Below are 15,966 nucleotides of genomic sequence, written 5' to 3'. Positions count from 1 at the left end.
AATAATTTTTAAGATTTTATATTTTTTATCTTCTTTATCTTTTTTATCTTCTTTATCTTCTTTATATTTTTTAATTTCTTTATTTTCTTTAACTTTTTCGACTTTAATAATTTATTTATTAAAATCTTTTTTAATTATTATAGTATATAAAATTAACTCTTAATATATTCTTTATATCTTTATTATATATTTATATAGTATATTAGATTTAATATAATATTAGCTTTTTATTAGAGTATTATTTTATATAATTAAATTAAATATTTATATAATAGCTTTTAGAAATAAAGATTAAATAATTATAATACTTTTTATTATTTAAAGAAATAGTAATCTAAATTATTTAATTATAATATAATTTTAAAATATTAATAAAATTAATAATATCGTTTTTTCTATTTCTATTAATAATTAAAATTATATATAATATATTAAATTTTAAATTCGTATTTAATTAGAAGAAAATCGATATTATTAAAATATTTTTAAATAAATAATATTTTTATATTTATTTAGAATTAAAGTTATAAAAAAATCTTAAAGAATATATTTTAATCTTTTTTATTTTAAATAAGATATATTATATATTTATAATTAGATTAAATTTAAGATTAATATAAATTTTATAATAGTCGAAATTTTTAATTATATTTTTATATCTTAAAGAAATACTTTATATTCTATTTTATTATTTAAATTCTATATATACTCTCTCTATTTAAATATTTTAATATAATATTTATTATTAACTTTAATATTATAATTAAGATTTTTTTATTCTTTTTTTAAATAATAGTAAATTCTATAATTTATTTAAATATTATATTATATAAAATTATTATTATTAATTTATTAAAGTATATCGCTAAAGAATATTATATTAAAGATTTATATTAATATTATATTTTAATCTTTATTAATTATTAATTTTATATTATAATTTAATTTTTAAATAAGTTTATAAAAGATTTTTATTATATTATTAAGTTTTATATTATATAATATTAATAAGCTTTCTATATTTCTTATAATTTAAATAAATTAAAATTAAATAAAATGTTTTAAGAGCTTTATATATATTTTTATATATTTTAAAATCGTTAATAAATAGAAGATATAATATAAATATATAAGATTTAATTATAAATATTTTAATATATTTATAATTAAAATATTATATCTCTAACTTTTTTTAAATTTAATAGAGATAATAAAGAGATTAAATATTTAATATATAAAGATTAAGAATTTTTTAAATATAATATTAATTATTAAGATAAATAATCTTTTTTTTTATTATATTTATAATTAAGATAAATATTAAGATAATAATTAATACTATTTATTTTAAGAAGTTAATTCTTAAAATAAAAAGAATTTATATATATTATTTTTATTTAAATTAGAATTATATAAGATAGATTATATATATTATTATTCTATAATTATTTATATAGTTATAATTATTTCTTTATTAATATTCTCTTAATAATTTTAATTAATAAATATTATATAATTATTCTAAAAGATAGAGACTTAATATAGATTAGATCTCTAAAAATAATAAGAGTATTAGTATTTATATAGTAAATATCTTTAAATATTATTTATATAAATAATCTTTAGATATTCGACTTTTAAAGCTCGATAAACTTATTTATATAATAAATTATATTAAAAAAAAAATTTATATAGTCTTATAGTTAATAGAATAATATATATAAGATTAATAGAATTATATTAGTATTATTATATTAATGTTTCAATTCTCTAATATTTTATTATCTTCTATTCTTATAAAAATAATAATAATTTTTCTAAAATAATTATTAAAGGCTTTTTTATTAATTATAGTAATAATATATAGTAATAAATCTAGCGCTTTAGTATATTAAGCTTTATTAATAAGATCTATATTAAATCTAGATTTATAATTTTATTATTCTTTATATCAATCTTCTTTATAAAAAACTTTTATAATTAAAAGATCTCTCTTAGATATATATAATTAATTCTTAAATATTCTAATTTCTTAAATTATAAATTTAATATTAGATATAAAGATAATAAAAAGATATTCTTTTTATTTTACTATAGAATTATTTTATAAAATAGCGTTAATAAGAATATTATAGATAATAATATAGTAAGTAAAAGTATTATAGATAAGAATATTATAAGTAAGAATATCGTATAAAAGGATAATAATAATTCTTCATAATTATCGAATTTAGTAGAATTATCTTATAATAATAAATTCTTATTATTAATATTATTAGAAGATTTAAGATCTTTAAAATAATTTAGAAGTATTAAAGCGTATATTTTTTAAGATATATTTAAGACTTTATTAGCTAATTAGATAATAATTAGAATTTATTATTATAAATATAAGAAGTTTATAATAAATAAATTCTTCTCTTTACTACTCTTTATATTTATCTTAATATTAAATATTAATTACTCTTATTTATTTATTTTCTATCTATCTATATTTGGAGAAGCTATATTCTTATCTAGAAATATTTATTATTCTACTATATTATTTATATAAAAACTCTCTTCGCTAAAAACTTTTATAGCGTATATAAGTAAAAGCGAATTAATTATTAGACTAATATAATGCGAAGATATAATTTATTATTTTCTATAATCGTTATTTATAATAATAATATATAAAAATAAATTTTTAGACTTATCATTTTTAGGCTTATTATCTCTAGACTTATCGTCTTTAAACTTATTATTTTTAAACTTATTATTCTTATATAATTTTATATAAATATTCATAAACTATTAATATTTCGAAATCTAGAAGTTATAATAATAATCGATATATATTTAAAGAGGAGAAGTCGTTTATAAATTTAAAAGAAAGTTATAGAATACTTTTTATAATATTTATAGAAAGTCGCGATCTTAGAGTAATCTTATTATAAAGTTATATATTCTTATTTAAATCTTAAAAATTTTAAATTATAAGTTTATTTAAGATATAGTATTTAATAATATATACTATTTTTTATTAAGAATATTTTAAGAATAATTTATTAGTATATATAATTAACTTAATATCTAATTACTATATCTATATATATTAAAAATTTAATATATAATTTATCTTAAAGTTATCGAGTTTTTTTATAAAGATTATTAAAGTAATTTTTAATTATTATTAGAGTATATAGATTATAATTAAAATATAATTATAAGAAAAGAGAAAAGAGAGTTTTTATTAAAGATTTTAAATAATATAATAATTATTAATAGAAGAAAACTATAAAAAGTCTTTTATAGTATTTATATTATACTTAATATATTAGTAATATTAATTATAGAATTAAATTATTTTTATATTAAAAATAAAATATAAAGAAAAAAAGTATATTATAATAGAGGCTATAATTATAACTTTATAAATATATCTTTTATAAAAGGTTTTTATATATCGAGAATATTAGTATAGTATAAAAGAAAGTATTTTATAAAGAGAATAGTTTATATTTATAGTTATATATATTTTTCTTTTTTAATTAAAAAAATATAGCGTAATATTTTATAAGAAGTTAGAATCTTAAATATCTTATTTTTCGATATTAGATCTAAATTCTTAATTTCTATTAATTTATTATTAATTAATATCTAGTTATCTAGATTAATTTATTTAATTATCTTATTAATTAAATAGAAGATAGCGTAATTTAACTTAGCTATAACTTTAAAAATCGCTTTCTTAATATTTCTTTATATTATAATATTATTAAATAAATCGTTATACTCTATTTATAGTTTATTCTAAAATTTTAAAATTTTATATACTCTTAATTATATAAATATATTAATATTATTATTATATATTTAGATTAATACTTTTAATAGTATATATTACTATATATATTATTACTTTATTATTTAATTTATTAAATCAATTTATAATAAGATTATATTTTTTTATTTTTTAGAAGATAGTAATTATAATAATATTAATATTAAGAATTTAAAAAATAAAAAATAATAATATAATAATAGCTAGTAATTAATATTAAATAATATATTTCTTTTTATTTCTAATTATTTAATATTATTAATAATATTAATAAATAACTTTTATAGAAGACTTTATATTAACTATATATATCTATTAGAAGCTTCTAATAAATTAATAAATAATTAATATATAAAAAGCTTTATATAAAGATAAATAGAAGCCTTTAATAGAGATAAATAAATAAAAATTTATCTAATTTCGAATATTACGAAGTAAGACTTTAATCTTAAACTTATCGCTATAAAATATAAATAATAATTTTTTAAGCTTATCTAAATCTACTCTACTATTAACTATTTAACGAAATTAATTAATAAAATATATCTTATTTTCTAAAATAAACTTAATATTAATTATCTTTAGATCGAATTTCTAATTAATATAAGAAAGTTTTAATTATATAGTAATTATAGAGAGTTAGTAATATATAATTAGCGATTACTTAGACTTTCTCTATTATATAAATCTTAATTTAATAATAATAAGTTTATTTATAAATTAATTCTTTATTTTATAATATTTCTTCTTCTCTTAATTATTATATATATAATTAATTATTATAATCTTAATAATTAATAAAGCTTTTTTAATATTAGATTTAATATAAAATAAGATTTAATTAAATATTATATATTAAATAAGAACTTTCTTTTAAATTTATATTAGATAAATATCTTTTATAATAAAATTAATTCTTAATATAAAAATTTAATTTTTTATAGTTTTAAAAGTAATATATAATTTAGCTACTAAATAGTTATTTATAAAATTAAATAAATTCCAATTTTTTATAAAATTAAGCTTTTTTAGCTATTTCGATTTTTATTAATAATCTATTTTTTTATATTTAATAAATAGTATATAGTTAATTTAATCTACGATTTTATTAGATATAAAAAATATAATTATAAAAACATAAAAATTAATATTAAGCTAAATTATATTTATAATACTTTTAATTATAAGAGATTTAATTAGATAAACTTTATTTAAAATAATAATATTAAAATTATTTTTAAAATTATTCTTCTAATTTAGATCTAACTTCGTCTTTATTTTACTTATCTTAATTTTAAATATATATTATTAATTAATATAATAACTTTATAAAGTTTAAGACTTATATTAATTTAAGAATATATTATAATTAATAATTATAATTATTCTTAAATTTTACTTCTTTTTATTAAATACTAAATATATTTTAATAAATTTACTTTAAATAGTTTTCTCGCTAGTAATTAGATTATAGTATTTATTATTATTATAATATTTATAAATTATAAAGATCTTAAATATAATAAGCTTAATAATTTTAATTTATTATAAAATAAAATATTTTAATATAATAATTAATATAGAATTAATATAAAGTTATTTCTTAATTAGTTAATTAATATATATTTTTTATAACTAGATAATAGCTATTAATAAATTTTAATAATATATTTATAAAAAATCTTAAGAGTATTATTTATAAAAGATTTTAATAAAAAATATTAGATAGAATAAATAAGTAAACTTTATATAAAGAAAGCTTTATATAGCGTAATAAAAAGATATTTAAAGAATAAGTTTTTTTTATAATAGTATTTATCTATAGTAGCTATTCTATAAGAATCTAGATTTTATTAAAACTTATTATATCTATAATATACATTTATATATATTTAAATTAATATAAAATAGAATAAAAGTTTTAATAATTAAAGATTATTAGAATTATAGTTATTAAAAAAATATTATATCTAATATCTAAAATACTATATACTTTTTTTACTATTTAATCTTTAGAAAATTATAAAAATTCTTTAAATTTTCGCGTTAATAATTAAGATTATTAAAATATTTCTACTATTCATTAAACTCTCTAATAGTATTCTTTATAAATAATTAATAAATAATATTATTTTAATTTAGATTTTTTATATACTACGTTAATTATAGCTAAGATTTTATATTAATTAATTAATTAAGATTTTAAATAATAATTATAAAGTCGCGTAGTATTTTAAAATTATAATTAATTATAATAACTTAATTAATTAATTAATATTTTTAGAAGTATTCTTTAATATTAAAGATAAATAAGTTATTTTTTATAGCTATATATTTAGCGTTTATAAGAATTAATAAATTTTTAAAATAATTTCTCGCGATAATATTTAGAATATTTAAAAATAAGTATTTATCTTTAATATATTAAAATGTAAGCTCTTTCGCGAATAATAATATAGTTTTATTAAATAAATCGATATTAATAGATTTATTATTATTAAACTTAGTTAAATCAATTATTTCTATTTTTTTAATATTAGAAGTTATAAAGTATATAATCTCTATCTCTAATAATAATTATTATAATAAATTATTTATAGAAGACTTTAATCTAGATTTTAAGATCTTTAATAATTTTTTAATAGTTATAAAAGATATTAAATTAAATTTCGAAGTTTTTAATAATTTTTTTTTAGCTCTAATAAGCGCGTAATTAGATTTTTTATATTTTATAAATATTTATATCTAATTATTAATCTTATTATTTAAGAGCCTCTTATTAAAAAATAGATTATTAATATTTTTAATATTCGCGTAATAAATTTTAAATAGTATTATAGCTATATAATCGATTTAATTTTATTTAATTTTATTCGATTAATAATTAGAGAATTTATTATTTTTAAATCGTTTTTTAATAATTATATATCTTTTAATATTATCTAATAAAGATTCTTTTTTTCGATTATTATCTTTATTTAAGACTTTCTTCTATTAAGAAAAAATTTATTTTTTAATATATTTTTTAAAATATAATCGAAATAGATCTTCGCGTAGATATATTCTTATTTTATTTATTTTAATAAATTTTAAAGTTAAAATTAGAAGAGATTTATTTTTTTATAATAGAGCTTTCTTTTAAATATTTATAATTTAATTTAATATAGCGAATATAAATTATTATTAAAGGTTTTAATAAGCGATTAAAGATTTTAATATATATTTTAGAAAAATAATTATAATAATAAAACTTTTTATAGATAGATCTTTTAGTAAAAAATAAAGTTTAAATTTAAGAATATAGATTAGAAGATAAGAATTTAAGAATTAGAAAGATAATAATAGTAATTAACGCGTAATTTTTAAAAAAATAAATAAGTAATATTAAAATTCTAAAAGAAATATTTAGATATATAAAGAATATTTAGATATATAATAATAATAATTAATAAATTATACTTTATTATAATATATTATTATATTACTATTTATATTACTAATATAAAATCTAAATATTATATAATATTTTATTTTTATTTTATAAAGAGAAGATAGTAGAAAATAAAGCTTTTTATATAATTTCTTTAAATAATAATAGTATAACTTCTATACGCTAGGCGGAGAAGCTATATCCTATATTTCTAATTTATAAATATATTTTATATTTTATTCTTTATATATATTCGAATATTAATTATTTTAAAATATTATCTTTTATTTAATTTAAATAATTAATTTTAAAAATTATAGCTTAAGAATCTTAATAATAAAATTTATAAAAGACTTTATAAAAGACTTTATAATAGATTTTATAAAGGACTATTATAGATAATAAATAAAGTATAATTAAGATATTTAAATTTTAGATATTAAGGATATTTAGATTTAATCGAAATTATATATTAAAATATATTATAAAAATTAATAATAATAATAATTTAAGAAATAAATTTAATTAATTAAGATTTATATATAATTCGTATTATTATAGAAGAGATATAGATAAGAATATATTAGATAATAATAAAATATTTTTATCTAATAATCTAAGAAAATCGATAGATATCTTTTAAGAATATCTTAGATTCTATTAAATTTATATTATAATATAAATTTATATTTTTATTATTAAAGAAGATTATAATAGACTCTACTACGTTGAAAGTCTTAATAATTTAAAAATTTAAATTTATATCTATTTCGAAGATTTTATAGAAGATTTTAATAGATTTAGATTTAATTTTTAAATTTAAACTATTAAATATATTAAAGCTATTTTTAATTATTATATAATTTTTTTAATTTTTTATCTTAAAGTTTAATATAATCTCTAATTTATCTAGATAATTAAAAATAATAATAAAAATATTAAAGACTTTAATAGAAAATATTAGAAATAAAAAAATTAAAGATAAGAGAATTAGAGATAGAAGAATTAGAAATAAATTAAAAAGTAAAAAAAAATCTAGAGATAAAAGAAGTTATAATAATTTAATTATAATTTTATTTTCTAATATAAATTAAAATTAATATAATATAAAAATAGATATCGATATTAATAAATTAAAGAAAATAAAAATTAAAAAGAGTAAGAAAGAGACTATAGCTTAGCTAAATATTCTTATTAAATATTACTTTTTAATATATTTATCGAATATATATATAAATAAATTATTATAAGAGATATTTTTAAAAATAAAGATTAAGTACTTAATTTATAAAAAGATAAAGATATATATATAATAAATATATAAATAATAAAAGATTTATATTTTAATCGCGATATTAATATAAATATAATATTAAATATATTACACTAGATTCTTAAAGTCTATATAATTAATAATATTTTAAATATTTTTAGAAATTAAAATAAAGATTTAAAGCCAGTTTAATATCTCTTTATTAAAGATAATATTTAAATTTAAAATTAAGATTATTAATTTTAATAATATAAAATTTAAAAAAATACGCTTTTTAAAATATAAGTATATTTATTAAAGACTTCGATAGCTAGTTAATAACTATTAGATATCTTTTTATAATTAATAATCTTTTAATAATTTATAGAATTTTATAAAGATAATTTTAATAATCTTAATCTAATTAAATATACTTATATATATCTTTTTAATATATTTAATACTCTCTATTAAAGAAAGAAGTTTTTATACTCTCTTAATTACTTTTTAAAATATATTATTCTATATATAATTTAATATAAATATTATTAAAAATTAAATATTAATTAGAACTTTAATATTTTATATAAATTAAATATTAAAAAGATAAATAAAGAGTATAAAGATTTAGATATATTGAAGAAAGAGTTAAAGATAAATAATAAAGATGAAAACGAAGATAAAGAAGATTAAGAAGAGAATAACGATATTATATAAAAAGATAAAAATATTAAATAAGATAGATCTTTGCTATAAGACTATATAGCTACTCTTATATTATATAGTTTATATAATAATATATATATTAAAGGCTTTAATAGACGATATATTAATAAGAAATTACTTTTATTCTAACTTTATTTAGTATTATTTCTATATATTATAATTACTACTACTATTAATTCTATAGTAAACTTTAAATAGTATTATTTTTAAGTTATTTTAAATAAGATACTCTATATAATAAGAAATACCTTCGTAAATTATCTTTACTTTCTAGATTATCTTTAATTTTTAAATTATCTTTAATTTCTAGATTATCTTTAAATCGTTTTTAGATTATATCTAAATGCTATTAAAATAATATCTAGATTATATTTAGATTATATCTAAATTATAAATAATATTAATTTATCTATATATTGCCTAAAAATAATTCAAAGATAATCTAAATATCGTTTTTAGTATATAAAGATTATCTATGAAAGGATTTAAGACTAGTTAATATATAAAACTAGATTTAATTTAAAAATAGATTTAACTTTTCTAGTACTAAAAAGTATTAGAATGCCTGAATAGTATTTAAGTCGCTCGTTAAGCCTTAGACTTAATACTCTATAAACTCGCTATTTTATATTAAAGTAGCTATTTCTTTAGCGCTATTATCGCTATTACTATTAAATCTTTAAAGCTCTTTTAAAATACTCTTATTTATATTACTATTATTATTAATTACTATTATTAAGAATTAGATATCTAAAACGATTTTATAAAAGATTTATAGTCGATTATAATATATAGAATAAAGAATTTCTTTTAATTATTTTATTTAGTTATTTTTATAAATATTCTTTAATATTAAATTAATTAATTTTTGATATATACTAGATAGTCTAGAAATAAAATTTCTAAAAAAATCGTTTCTAATAAAAAATGGAATTTAGGAGTTTGATATAGTTGTTTTTAGATTTCGATTTTTCACTTTAATTACTCGGCGCTAAACTTACTTTAATTATTCGACTTTAACTTTACTTTAGCTATTTAGCTTAGATTTTACTTTAATTACTTAATATTAAATTCTAGTAAAAATCGATTAAGTTATCTTTTATTTTATTTACTCGATTTTAATATTATTAGCATTAAATTTCGTATCTATTAGATTTCGCGTATAAAAGAATATATATAAAGGGAAGTATCACAAAATTCGGATTATGTAACTCTTGGCGTTTTAATAGTTACGTGATATAATTATATAATACGCCTTAGTATATTTATATCTAGTCGCTCTTTTCTTCTATAGAACTCTATAGTTAATATAACTAAGTACTCTATCTTATATTTTAATAATATTTCATTAACTATTCATTAAGTATTCATTAATAATAAATTCGACTATATCTTCTATAAATAGAAAGTTTTATATAACTCTATTTAATATACGTTATATAGAACGTAAAATCTAAATATATTCGATGTGTAGTCCTTATTATATAAATCGTATTGTTATCGCTAATAGTTTATCTATTTTCTATTAATAGTAAATTTTCATATGTAGTAGCTCTCGTAAGGTATAATAAGAAAGATTATTATTAAAAAAACTATATAATAACTATCTAAATTAAGGCTAGTAAAAAGGTCTTTAAGAAAATATAACTTTATATAATAGAAATAAATAAAGAATTTAAAATTAATAATATTGATACTATAAGTAGCGACGATTTTTTATTAAATTTAGAAAATAAATAGTCTCTTTTAAAGTTATAATAAGAGATATTTATAAAGTATACTTAATAAATACTTCTAATAACGCTCTAGTACGTTGTTCTTTTTATATATAAATTACGCTATCTTTATAAAAGAGAAATTACTTATTTAAAAACTTTTTTATAAATAATAAATATATTAATACTTATATAATTATAAACGAGTTCTTAGTCTTAATAATATATAAAATCTTATATCTAAAATTACTTCTATTATTATAATCTAAATTATTAAGAAATTATAACGACTAAATTATAAAATAACTAATTATATACTATTTACTCTCTATAATAATAATAAAAAAGTATTAAAAAGAAATATATTCAATATTAATTATATTATCAGTATATATAAAAGAATAAGATAGAGCTAATCTAAAAAACCTTGAATTTGTATATGCAGCCAATTATAAATTTAGGGTCACTACGCTCTTTGGTTAGACCGGCTGAGTCAGCCCGCTAGCCCTTCCGAGGCCCCTTATCAAAAAAATAGGTGTACGTTATTCACAATAGAAATAACTCTTTTGTTTTCTATTGAAATTTTGAATTTTTTTTCTAAAATTTTAGAACGCTGTTTGCGCGTTCCCAATTTTTGAGACTTCTAAAATTTGGTCTTATAATTATTAAAGCGCAAGGAATTCAAATATCGCTCATCAAAGTTCGCTCACCAAAGATCGCTCACCTATTTACTCGATAGCCCTAATCAAAAAAAAAATTATGAATTTAATTCATAGGCCTTTACTCGTTAAAATATAATATAATAATTAAAAATCTTAGATAAATAAATATAAGGTAATTTTTAATATATTATAAGATAAGATACTCTTTCTATTCGATCGATATAACTATAATAATAATTAAATATTAATAATAAATGAACTCTCTTTTCTATCAACTCCGAAGCTTTAACTACTTATACTATATACTCTTTTATCTATTATACTAAAACGATAAAGCTCTCTTTTATCTATTTTTTTATTAAATAAAAATAAAAATAGTAAAGAGTCTAAGTTTATTAATATCGCTAAGATTAATATAGCGATCTACTATTAACTAACTTATAGAATAAATAATAAACTATTTATATTAATAATAAACGAGATCTATAATAACTCGCTAATATTATATATATCTTCTATTACTTAAATATCTCGCAATTCTTATATATTAATTAATAAACTCTATTTTTATAACTTAAGAAAGAAATATAAAAGATATTATAATTTTAATTACTCTATTTAGATCAATAGTATTAATGAGATTAATTCTAAAAAGATAAAATATAAGTTATCTTTAAAGTATTATAACTATCTAGATATTTTTAATAAAACTAAAGCGAATATATTTTTCTTATATTATTTCTATAATTATAAATTAAAAATTAATAATAATTTCGATAAAGAAAAATTTTTAAAAAGTAAAATTTATTTAATATTAGATTATAAATTAGAATAGATAAAGAAGTATCTAAATAAATATCTAAAGAAGGGATTTATAATACTAAGTTATACGCTATTTATCTTACTTATTCTATACGCGAAAAAGCTAAATAGAAGATTACATTTTTATATAGACTATTAAAAATTAAACGCTATTACTAAAAGAAATTAATACTTAATTCTATTAATAAATAAGATTTTAATAAAAATTTAGAGATATAAATATCTTACTCGACTAGATATTATAGTCGCGTTTAATAAACTATATATATACCTCGATAGCGAGAATTTTATAACTTTTATTACTTTCTTTAAAGTATATAAATATTAAATTCTCCCCTTTAATCTAATTAACGACTTAATTATATATTAATAATATATAAATAATATTCTATTCGAGTATCTAAACGATTTCTACTAGGTTTATCTTAATAATATACTTATTTATTAGTATATATAAAAGAATAAGATAGAGCTAAGCTTAAAAACCTTAAATTTATATATGCAGCTAATTATTAATTCGGATTCGCTACGCTCTTTAATTAGATCGGCTAAATTATCGTGAATAAATAAATTAGCGTCCGCAACCATCAAAATCTCCCCCTCCCGCGTCTCTCTTATTAAAAAAATAGATATACATTATTCACAATAGAAATAAATTTTTTATTTTCTATTGAAATCTTGAATTTTTTTTTAAAAAATTTTTGAAGCGCTATATGAACTTTTCGAATTTTTAAGAATTTTGAAATTTGGTCTTATAGTTATTAAAGCGCAAGGAATTTAAATATCGCTTACCAGAGTTCGCTCGATAGCCGGACAGCCCTGATTAAAAAAATAGATATACATTATTTAATTTTAGAATAACTTTTTTATTTTCTATTTAAATTTTGAGATTTTTTTTTAAATTATAAAACGAAATAAGGGCTTTTAGAGGAAAAAAGAATTCTTTAAATTTAGTCTTATAATTATTAAAGCGTAAGGAACTCAAATATCGCTTACTAAATATCGCTTACCTATTTACTCGATAGCCCTAATTAAAAAAATGATTATGAATTTAATTCATAGGCCTTTACTCGTAATAAGATAAAAAAGAAATACATCTAATACGTTAAATAAATTCTTTAGAAATTCAGAGATACTAAGATAGCCTTTAGATAAATATTCTTAAATATAAATTTTATATTTAAAAAACTAAATTTTTAGATCTATTAATATCTATAAATAGATTATAAATAGACTCTATTAAAATTTAGATTATTATTAAATAAATTATATCTATTAATCTTAAAGAGATATAAATCTTTATTAAATTTTATAATTTTTACTAATAGTTTATTAAAGACTTCTTTAAAATAATAAAATTTATAATAAAATTTATAATAAAATTTATAATAAAATTTATAATAAAGAAGATTATATATAATTAGTTCTTAGTATATTAAAAGATCTTTCACTTTTTGAAAATCGTTATTACTAAAGCTTTAATTCTATATTATTTTAATAAAATAAAAAAAGCTATTTTAGAGACTAACTCTTTTAACTATATTAATAAAAATATTCTTTTTCAATATAATAATAAGAGAATACTTTATTTAATCGTCTTCTATAATAAAAATCTAATCTCGACTAAATATAATTATTAAATCTATAATAAGAAATTATTAATAATTATTTATTATCTAGAATATTAATATTCTAAACTAGAATATATAATTTTTTTTTTAAAACCTTTATTAATTATAAAAAATTAATATATTTTATTAAAAGAAGAGATCTTAGCTAACGTTATACTCGATATTTAAATATATTATTAAAATTTAATATAGCGATTGTTTATTAATTTAAATCTTAAAATATTAAGATAAATATATTTATATAAATAGCTAGATATAAATTAATTAATTTTAAAAATAAATTATTATATTAATAATATTAAATAATTCTTATTTCTAATTAGTTAAAATTAAATAGCGAATATATTAATATATATATAATTAATAACTCTATTTATTATAAGATAGTAGAGATTAATAAAAAGAATAACTTTTATATAAAAATTTATAACGCTATCGTCGAAGATAAGAATAAATTTTAAAGAATTACTCTTAATAAGTACTTTATATAAAATAAAGTACTTTATTATAAGAATTATTTATAAATATTTAATAATATATATATTAATATTATTTAAGAGATATATAATTAATTATTCTACGACTATCTCGAGATAATATATATCTATAAACTATTTAAAAGAAAATATTATTAATAAAAAATAATAATAAGATATATTAATTAACTTTATTATAGATTTATTAATATTTGATTATTATAACGCTATTTAAATAGCGATTAATTAATTTATTAAAGAATATTACTATATAATCTATTTCGATATTAATAAAAGTATTATTACTAAAAAAATTATTTACTTACTATTTAAAGAAATATTTTATTTATATAATTTATTAATCTTAATAATAATAAATTGAAACTCTTAATTTATAATTACTATATAAAAATCTTTTTATAAATAGTTAAATATTATAGCTAAGCTATTAATAGTCTTTTATTTTAAAATTAATAAATAAATTAAGCGAATAAATTAGAATATAAAGTATTATTTTTAAATATATTATAATTATATATAGAACGATTAAATAAGATAGTTATTTATTATCGAGTTTATTAATAATAATACTATCTTAGTAATTACTAATATTTTATCTTTTCTTATATATAAGAAATTTTACTTTTAAATAAATTTTAATCTAGATATTATTAATTATAAGATTATTTATAAATATCTTAATATTATTTAAACGAAGAATATTATAAACTATATAAAATAAATTTTTAAATATATTAAAAGTAATATAAATCGCGTTTAGAAGACTATAGTTATATAAGTTAATAAATATTAATAAAAAATTATCTTTTACATAGATAATAAGATCTTTTTAAATAATAAGAATATTATCTTTAATCGCTCTTCTTATAAATTAAATTATAAAAAACTTAATTTATTTAAAATTATAGATTTTATAAAAAAAATTTATTATCTAGAATTTTTATTAAGTATAAAAATCTACGATATCTTTTATTTTAATCTTCTAAGTCTTATAATAAATAATCTCTTATTAAAATAGATAAATTCTTCGTCGAAATATATTACTATTAATAATCGAATTAAATAAATTATTAAAAAAATATTTATCTTTAAGCTGATTAATAGCTATCTTAAATATAAAATTAAATAAAAAGATTTTAATAATAATCTTATCTAATATAATATAAATAATAATAAATTCGAAAATTATTAAGATCTAATAAATGCTTTCTATAAGCGATATCTTAAAGAGTCTTATCTATAAAGAGTTAACTTATAAGATAGAGTCTTTAATAGTAAAAAAAGCCCTTAAATCGGAAATATCGTTTTTAGTCAAATTAAAATTGTTCGATATCTTCGCGATAGCCTTATTTTTTTAAAGTCGAGAATCGATCTTTTAGATCTATATCGATTAGAAATTATCTTA

Source organism: Letharia lupina (assembly GCF_014066315.1).
Source record: "Letharia lupina isolate WasteWater1 chromosome Unknown contig_15, whole genome shotgun sequence".
Taxonomy (NCBI): domain Eukaryota; kingdom Fungi; phylum Ascomycota; class Lecanoromycetes; order Lecanorales; family Parmeliaceae; genus Letharia; species Letharia lupina.
Note: the sequence above shows the minus strand (reverse complement) of the source record.